Genomic DNA, 9,432 nt, shown 5'->3' with positions numbered 1-9,432 from the left:
ATCTCTCTCATTCGCTCACACACTCACTGACTTGCACACATACACACCCTCTCTCTCTCCTTCCTTCACATACTGCCCACTCTCTCTCTCTCTCTCTCTCTCTCTCTCTCTCTCTCTCTCTCTCTCTCTCTCTCTCTCTCTCTCTCTATCACTCACACACACTCTCCCCTCTCACTCTCACCATTCTGGAGAAGACCAATCTAGCCAAAACAAGCTTTATTGATTCACAACGTTCCATATCTGCTACTTGAGTCTAACACAAAAATAGACTATGATTTGGCCTTCAAATCAATCTAATTTGAAAAAATACAATGATAATAATAAAAAAAAATCTTGTACATAATTGTTAAAAAACACAGTTGCTCTCTGAAACATCTATTACTCACAATAGGCACACCTATACACAGTATAAAGTCCCTCCAGGAAAAAAAAACCCAGTTTACAAAATCAAAATCTATCTAACATTATATTAGCTTTCAAAATTAAGGTGATAGCCCCCCCATCATACAATTGCAGAAAACAAATCACTGTTGATAATTCAGGCCTGTAAGTGAAAACAAAATGTCATGAACCGAATGTCATGCTAGAACCTTACAGACATTCACACGTTTGTTTTTTCTCCCAAACATGTTGACATTTCGATGCCGGAAACATGTGCGCTGTCTTGTTTCAAACATGTGCGCTGTCTTGTTTCAAACATGTGCGCTGTCTTGTTTCAAACATGTGCGCTGTCTTGTTTCAAACATGTGCACTGTCTTGTTTCAAACATGTGCGCTGTCTTGTTTCAAACATGGACGTAACTAAAATGATCATGTTTCAGACATGGAACACACTCACACACTATAGATAATACATCACTGAAATGATCACTGTTTTACTCATGACTGAAATTCTCATACTCCTGTCAACAAAATAATGAAATTATCATGTTTTTGAGCATGTCAAACAATATTCTCACACTTTGGCCATCATTGAACATAGTCAAAATGTCATGTTTTGATGCATACACTGATGTCAAGTTTCTCGAGGCTTCTCAGTTCACATCACAGAAAATCCATGTGTCATTATATTTACATGCACAGCATTGAAAATGTGTTTCCTGCTTGAACATCATAACAAAATCTTTCTGGGAGCGATTGTGAACCACTGACATTTTTCATCCAATAGAAAACATATTTATCCAAACTTGACGTCACGCCTTAAATGCACCTTCATTCCAATTCTTTCTTTGGTGTTTAACGTCGTTTTCAACCGTTCAAGGTTATATCGCGACGGGGAAAGGGGGGAGATGGGATAGAGCCACTTGTTAATTGTTTCTTGTTCACAAAAGCACCAATCAAAAAATTGCTCCAGGGGCTTGCAACGTAGTACAATATATGACCTTACTTCATTCCAATGTGGTCCATCTTGTAAACGATCACCACAGCTCTGTTCAGGCTTTGATATGGGACAAGTGTACCCTTCCACTTACAAACATACCAACAATCAATATCTTAACTACTTGCTGTGAAAAGTTGGACATTTTTTATGAATTAATTTCTTAAAAAGACACCAAGTGGCTTTCAGAAAATTAATTTATCAAAATACTTGCCACTGTGCACGGAGAGTACCCAGACTAATATTTGGTATGTGACCAAGTGGAGGGATGGTCTTATCCCATGTAAAAGCCTGGCCACATCTGAGATGGGGAGCCAAACAGTTTACACGGGAAGGAGTGTGCCTGTGAGTCGGCACACAAAAATCCCACCCTTCAAATAACACAGTGAGGCTGTTGATTTTTGGTATGTGTCCAAGAGGAGGGATACAGCTTTGCTGTGTAAAAGCCTGAACAGATCTAGGGTGGTGTACATGATCATTTACAGGCAAAGGAATTGAGGTACACTGTACTTTAAAGTCTCAGTTCTCACCTGGAAAATCTGATGCTTTGGCATACAAACAATAATAATCATTTTGACCAAAGAATTATATCACATTAATCTGTGCTTCAAATTGTGTCAATATAAATAAATACTAAATATACAGCGAAAAAAGATTAACACAGAAAAGCACTGAAATAAACAAACTAGCAAGGGAAGACGCCACACTACATTTTCATGGGGATAATATATATGTATTGCTGGTATTATAAGGATAAGAAAAGACACAGATACACAAAAAGAGTTTTGTTTTGTTAAGCACTATACTACACTCTTGAACATATAAATACAAACAATAATAAAAACACACACAACAAGAAGAGCAAACGCTCGATCGAGTCACTTTCGCAGTTCTGAATATTATATGAGGCATCAGATGGACAGGAAGAAATTGCTATTCACAACACAATGAGTCACGTTCACATAAAATTTGAGCCCGGTCACTTTTATAGTTTCCGAGAAAAGCCCAACGTTAAGTTGTGTGTTGCCGAACAGAAAAGGCTAGTTATCTCCCTTGTTTTTCTGATAACGTTCGTAAAAGGCTACAGATGTAAATACTTTGATGTAAAGAATAATCCTACAAAGTTTCAATCACATCCGATGAACTTTGTCAAAGATATAAAATGTCTAATTTTTCCTTTGACGCTGACCTGTGACCTTGAAAAAGGTCAAAGGTCAACGAAACCATCGTTAAAGTGTAGAGGTCATTGGAGGTCACGACTAAACAAAATATGAGCCCGATCGCTTTGATAGTTTCCGAGAAAAGTTTGTCAAAGATATAAAATGTCTAATTTTTCCTTTGACGCTGACCTGTGACCTTGAAAAAGGTCAAAGGTCAACGAAACCATCGTTAAAGTGTAGAGGTCATTGGAGGTCACGACTAAACAAAATATGAGCCCGATCGCTTTGATAGTTTCCGAGAAAAGTCCAACGTTAAGGTGGTGTCTACGGACGGCCGGCCGGCCGGCCGGCCGGCCGGACGGACGGCTGGCCGGCCGGCCGGACAGACTAACACTGACCGATTACATAGAGTCACTTTTTCTCAAGTGACTCAAAAAGTGAAAAGGAAGGATAACATAATACAGAAAAAAGCACTGTATGTACTACGTACGGTCTTTACCTTCCTGGAAAATGTAAGTGATGCGAAGTGAAAAAGAATAAGACACAAACAAATCTTTCTTTTCTTTATTTGGTGTTTAACGTCGTTTTCAACCACGAAGGTTATATCGCGTCGGGGAAAGGGGGGGAGATGGGATAGAGCCACTTGTTAATTGTTTCTTGTTCACAAAAGCACTTATCAAAAAATTGCTCCAGGGGCTTGCAACGTAGTACAATATGTTACCTTACTGGGACACAAACAAATAAAACAAAATGATTCATACAAATTGTACACAGAAGCAGCTAGCAGAATTGAACCTTAGAAAATCATAGACCAAAAATAAACAAAGCACTACACCCATGGTAACTCAATGCTACATCTATTTAACAGAAGTGGCTGAGTTGCTGATACACAAGTATAGATATTTACACTGTATAATATGATAAATGTAAGGACATTTACATCTCATTTCAAAACAAATTTTGACATCAGAAGTGGCTTTTAAACATCATCGTACAAACTGTATAGTTCCCTTCAGACCGTCTGCGCGTTACACGTCAACACCAATCATAAATATGTACAAGCTACATGAATCTTTAACCACTCATGGAAGGTTGATACAAACATCACTTTCGTTGGTTTCTTGGTTGAGTTGCATTTGAGTGAGTGAATGAGTCATTGCATACATGCATATATGTATGTGTCATGTGTATGGGATGACTGATTTTTTCTTCTTCTTCACATTGCTTTTGATGTCAAATGCAGAGAAAGACAACAAAATGAAGCATTCTCTTCAAACATGGGTAATTAATATTTAGCTTCATGCATATGGCAAGCAATCTGCACCCTAAATAAACAATTTGATTCAATGTTATATCGGCATGAATAAGCATAAAGGCCAAGAAAATGACAGAATTTAAGTCTTACAAAAATTATCTGAACAAACATTGGTTCTTTCAAAATGTGATGTTTCTTCTCCAATTTGAAACTGTTGACAATTCTTTTTTAGTTGGCTGGTTGCTTTTAAAGATGCATAATTCCTTCCCATGTGAACAATCTTGCCAGTCATCAATACGTACAGAGCCGTCCATACTTTTACATGGGATATCAACATCTTTCCACTTGGATACATACACAAAATCTACAGTCTAGCTGCTGTCGCCAAGGAGTAGAGCGTTTTTGCTGAATTAATTTCGTAACTCAGTAATCTATGTCTATCTCTGAAAATTAATTAACACTATTGTGACTAGCACTGCCACGGCGTTAACGTCCTGTGTGTTTTATTTTCCACTGCTTTTTTAAAAGTTATTTTTTAACAGAAAGTATTATAAATAATGTTATAACCAAACAAGGTGTAAAACCTATGAATTAGCTAAAATATTGTTAACATTGTACACAGAAATAAGGAGACAGTACAAAGAAAAAAACAAGCAAATCACGCATTCACTCACAGCATCCTGACTCAAATGAAACAAAACTGTAACACTCACCAAATGATGTCTAGGTAATCCATATTGAATATAAGTCACATTTTCACAACAAAGTACCAACTGTACACCTATGAACAATTCCAAAAGGATTTGAAGGCTCCAGCCATCCATTGTTATCAGTGCTGCCACGCCCCCATAGCTCCTGCACGATTCCGAGATACATGTTCGTCTAGCAGTATCACCCCCTACCACGTGTAGTTGCCGACTCGTACTAGCAACAACGGGACTGTTTCTTCCTCAATATCACTGCTATTATCGCTTTCTTGAGGCTAAAACGACACGATGTATCATGATCTACAGGATCCTCAAGATCCAAAATCCGGAGAATCTCCTCCCGTGACAAGGCTCGCCTTCGATTCATTTTTTTTGTTCGAAAACACCACGCAAATCTGCACTAATTTGATCAAGCCGGAAGAGAAAACCACGTGTATCAAGGGAAACAACTCAATTTACTGCAAGCTTCAAAAACCGGGAAGCAATCACGAGTCGTGTACCTTGTATGTCTAATACTAAAATAGTCACTTCCCGTCCGTGGGCGTTGCAGCGCTATTACTAATATAGTCACCTCCCGTCGCGAAAGTGTTAAGCAAAAAAAATTTAAACAAAATAAAATCCTCTTTATAGAAATTAGCCTACCAGGTTGTTCAATTTTGGTATGTGTCCAAGCAGAAAGATGCTGTTATCCCATGAACAAGTCTAGACAGATCTGTAGTAGGTTACATAAATGTTAATTGAAGAATGTTAAATGTGCTGACCTTGCAATGGCAAGTCTTTACAAAAATAAATAATAACATTTTCAAAAACACCATTAAAAAAAACTCTGCTGTGTAACTATCAACATCCCTGCAGATGTGTACTTGCAATAGCAAAGCAAAACGCTTGAAATAAAAATAAAATTAAAATAAACAAGTTGCAATTCCACAACACAAACACTTGGCAGAAAACCAATTCAAAACCTCTTATTTAATGCCCTAAACAGGCCAGTACTTTTAAGTCTCACATATTTTAAACAGAAATCTATAAAAAAAATATATATATTTCAAAAATATAAAGAATTAAAACAAATGTTGAAAGGGGAGTGTTGGTGAAAGGCAAAAGTCTACAGTAAATAAACAAGTGAAAATTTAAACAAAAATGAATTTGATAAGAAAAAAAAAAATTCACACAACTTCAAAAGTGTTGCTACTTGAGCAAATAAATTGTCACTTTTAGTCCATATTCAAACGATTCACAATAGGTCCCCAAATCCAAAATCAACAAAAATATATAGATCTCTGTACAACTCATAAATCGACAGAACGAGACGTACACTGAGACACCAAACCTCTGTAAATCTAATACATTTTTCCTTTCAGCACAAATCTGCAATACCAAAATAGATAAACAGAGCCATCAAATGATATACTTAGCCTCAATAGAAACAGAGAGCAAAACCTAGTTGTCGACCCAGCAAACTAAAAGGTGAAATAACAGAAACAAAACTACAACTGAACTGTTTACACCAAAGGAATACACATTCACTTCACTCCTATAATCAAATAGCCTGTGACTCTGTCAGTATCAGAAGTAAGAAAACAATTTTGATTTTACAACAGTTTTTTAACAATAATACTTGATGGGTGAAATTTAGCATGTGATGGACAGTATACAATACGTATATCAAGCAATATACAAGTTCAGCCACAACTATCAGTTTGTAGAAATTAACATACACACTGCACATGCTCTTTGATGCTTCAAACAGAATGTACTTTCTGAGCTGAAGCTTTATTTAGTGCTTTGCTAAGTACTGTCAATGAATTTAAAGATTAAATCGAACAGACTTGCATGGTGAGAGTTGATATTAATGTCTTCTGAAATAACTTTCTCCTCAAAAATGAAAGAATAAATGTTTAAAGCCGAATATCCCAACGTTAGACCGTTTGAAAATAATTTGAAGACAATTAGACGTTGTCAAAGTGTTACAAAAGACAAACAGCAAAAATCATTTTGGTAATCATACATTTCATTTTCAAGTAATGAGGTTATGGAATTAATTTGCATTATTTTACGAGCTTTCATTATTGTATTTACAAAGATTCATGGTTGCCGGGACAGTTTCATTTGACTAGTGAAAACTAAGGCTTGCGTATATAACGAGTACGCATGTATTAAGCACTGCAGCTCATTTATAAATCACACAGAAAAAGATGATGACCAGATGAAAGATGATAAAATATGACAAATAGATGTTAAAGAATACACTTAAAAATACCCCAACAATTCTATACAATGAATGTATTGCTTTTCTTCAACACTTTTGCTATGAACATTATTAACTTTCTCGTTCACCTAAAATTGATTAGGTACTCAATCTAAGGGCATCTCATGAAGATTGATTTATTTTTTCAATATCAGACGAAACATTTATGATATCTCTTTCTGAAAGAGCAGGCAGGAAAACTAATCAGAAGATGTAAGTTAATTCAAGCACAATATGTAAATCAAACTGTTAGCAATACCTGCTTTTGCATGTACACAAGCAAAACATACATATACACATACGCGTCAATGCAGCCCAAGCAATTTAGGGCCATTTTGATCTACTTTGATGAATTGCTAAGGAAAAAAAAAAAAAAAAGTCTGTTTACGGTATCCCGACCGACCCTATTTTTTCGCGCGACCCTAGACTTTTTTTTTGCATTTGGGGGGAGAAAAAAAAATAAGGTCTTTGTTTTTTGGCAAAATAACTTAAAAATATGGGTTTTTTTGAGAATTTTTTTTTTTTTTTTTTAAATCAAAAAAATCCCGACCTATTTTTTTTGCCTATGTTACCTTAAACAGACTTTTTTTGTTGTTGGCCTAATGCAAACATGTTTACAGAAAGTATATTCTGTCGAAAGTTTACATGCTGTTTTAGTACCTGCATGAAACACACCATTGTGCATTCAAAACGGTCGGTGGAAAATACCATATATTAGGTAATAATCACAAATGCAAGAAACATTCTGGAAGCCAATCAAATTGCCAAAAACTAAAGCAGTATTTTGCTGGAATAATTTTCTGAACAAAAAACACAAAAAAGGGAAGGCAAAAAGTAAAGAATAATTTGTAGAAAACAATCTGAGAATGAAGCCCTGGTCTATTTTTGTTTTCTGACGAAGTGACAAACACAGAAACAAAAACAAAACAAAAAACAATAAAAACAACTGCAGACAACTAATACATTTGAAGCAAAAACGAATAAAAGAAACAACCTCGTACATCTCACACACAAATGTTGAAGGTCATAAAAAAAAGACCAAATATGAAATAAGCTCAACCTGTTTATAATGAGTTGCGCAGTTTTCAAATTGTATACTGGATATATTTTTTTAAATAAAACATAGACTTAACAACAAAATCCTTCAAGAAAAAATCTTGAAAACACGTCATGCCATTGTGGGTTGTTTGAGTCACAGGACAAATTTGAACATTAAGTCAAACTGGATCATTCAAAACTGGCACAGCTAGTTCAGAAGTATCAATGTAAGAAAAGGAGAATGGAAAGAACATTAGTACAACAACAGAAAATGAAATACCCGATTGTTGCAATGTCATTCATTATACTTGTTTTAAGTAGATTAGAACAGCCAGCAGATTAGGTACATCTTACGTACATTATATGTGTCAACATGCATAAATTACCCATTCAGGAATAAAACACCATTTGTCAAAAATATCTGTACAAACGTCTTTACGTTTCACCTTACAGCCACATTTAGCTATCATTCTTAACCGCACAAAAACTTACCAAACAAAAAAAATAAAAAAATAAAAATAAGCTTCAGCTTCTCAAAAGCATTTAGTCTAGGAGGATTTGTCAAAACAATAGGAAGTATATCAACCAGTTTGAATCAAAATGTACGGTGTTGTTTTAGCACCCACAGAATAACAAAATACGCTGAAGGATTAGATGTGTAATTGTAAACCATGCTGTTGAAGTGGTGAAAAAACGCGTAATTACATTATGACATTAAACAATGACCATCACGCAAAAGGTTCTGCAAGTGAATCATATTATGTTTTTCACTTGAAATGACCTGTCTGCAATCAACTTAAAAGTTCAACCAGAACATTTCAAGCTCTTGGTTTTCTCACAGATTCTACTTTGAATTGAGAATTAGACACTGCTGTTCAAAACTGGTCCCAAAATGTTTCTGTTTATGTTCTTGATTCATATACTGTTAATTCCTTTTCAATAATCAAACTGAAAAACGTCAAAAGGAAGTGGACTTCTCAAGATCAATTTTTGTTGTACCTAAACTTTAAAGAAACTAATTGTGCATGTTGTTTTTCCCATTGGTATGAACAGCTGGTTAACAACTATATGAGAAACTACTTCAATAATGCAAGCAAAGAAGAACAACTCTGGGGACATAGTCCATTCTTTGGCTTATTCTACAGGAAAGTTGAAGCATATATGTGGTACAATAAGAAGATTCGGACACCTAAAATCTATCTTTCTCACAGGTACATGCTGTTCGAACAAGACATGCATTGGTCTAGATGACCGTATATTTACGTAGCTTTGTGGTACTCCAGGTGCATGATGAGCTGTATATTTTGTATAGATAATTACACAACATAAATCAGCTTGCAAAACACACTAGTGCTTCTACAATGCTAACATTCTGTCCAAAGCGACTGGATGGACCTGGTTCAGATAGAAAGATCAGCATTGTATTTCTGCTTCTCAGTGAAATGTATCCAGTATTACTGACTATATATAGACGTGGAATATATCTGAATATATCAGAATATATAGTGAGACAAGGTTGAAACATACAAGACAAGCGGCAGAGAGACAGCTGCACATACCTATAAATCCAGGAATCAATTCATGATCTACACTGATTCACTGATAGAGAGCAACCCACATTTACGTAAGCAGCAATTCACCATTATA

At 35.6% G+C, this 9,432-nt stretch overlaps 1 protein-coding gene across 1 annotated transcript in view; it reads right to left on the bottom strand.

The window, feature by feature from the left end:
* Window positions 1-201: 201 nt before the first annotated feature.
* The window catches only part of LOC138963782 (solute carrier family 12 member 4-like), an 87,924-nt gene continuing 78,693 nt past the window's right edge, over window positions 202-9,432 (bottom strand). Inside the window, exon 26 of the mRNA XM_070335641.1 lies at window positions 202-9,432. This exon is cut by the window's right edge and continues 482 nt beyond it. The gene's annotated coding sequence lies outside the window, so the exon portion shown is untranslated.

Source organism: Littorina saxatilis, linkage group LG1 (genome assembly GCF_037325665.1).
Source record: "Littorina saxatilis isolate snail1 linkage group LG1, US_GU_Lsax_2.0, whole genome shotgun sequence".
Classification (NCBI taxonomy): Eukaryota; Metazoa; Mollusca; class Gastropoda; order Littorinimorpha; family Littorinidae; genus Littorina; species Littorina saxatilis.
This window is presented reverse-complemented; position numbering and strand designations above follow the sequence as displayed.